The following is a 623-nucleotide window of genomic DNA, read 5'->3' on the forward strand; positions in this document are numbered from 1 at the left end:
GACCCAGGGTCACACCAGCAGCTGCATGTGGAGGAGTGGGGAATCAAACCCGGTTCTCCCAGATTAGAGTCCGCGCTCCTAACCACTACACTACGCAAAGGTGTCTCAGAGCGGCTGACGAACTCCTTTCCCTCCCCCTCCCCACCACAGACAACCTGTGAGGTCGGCGGGGCTGAGAGAGCTCTTGACAGAAACTGCTCTTTTCCAAGGACAGCTCTTATCAGAACTACGGCTTGCCCAAGGCCATCCAGCCACTTCTTTTTACAAGAGGTTAGAAGGAAGGGAAAGACACAAGCTGTGGAGACTGGCTACCAGGAGCAGAGAAGCCCCTGGCCCTGCTAACAAGTTGCAGAAGAATCCCAGACTTGGAATGGGCCAAACAGGCCATCTAGTCCAACCCCCCTGCTCCATGCAGGACCAGCCTAGACTAGAGCATCCCTGACAAGTGTTTGTCCAGCCGCTGCTTAAAGACTGACAGGGAGGGGGAGCTCAACACCTCCCCAGGCAGCTGATTCCACCGTTGCACAACTCTGACTGTCAAAAGGTTTTCCCTAAGATCCAACTGGTACCTTCCCGCCCTTAATTTAAACCCATGATTGCAAGTCCTCTCCTCTGCTGCCAGG

The sequence above is a fragment of the Gekko japonicus genome, unplaced genomic scaffold (assembly GCF_001447785.1).
Source record: "Gekko japonicus isolate JY-2015 unplaced genomic scaffold, Gekko_japonicus_V1.1 scaffold3633, whole genome shotgun sequence".
In the NCBI taxonomy this organism is placed as follows: domain Eukaryota; kingdom Metazoa; phylum Chordata; class Lepidosauria; order Squamata; family Gekkonidae; genus Gekko; species Gekko japonicus.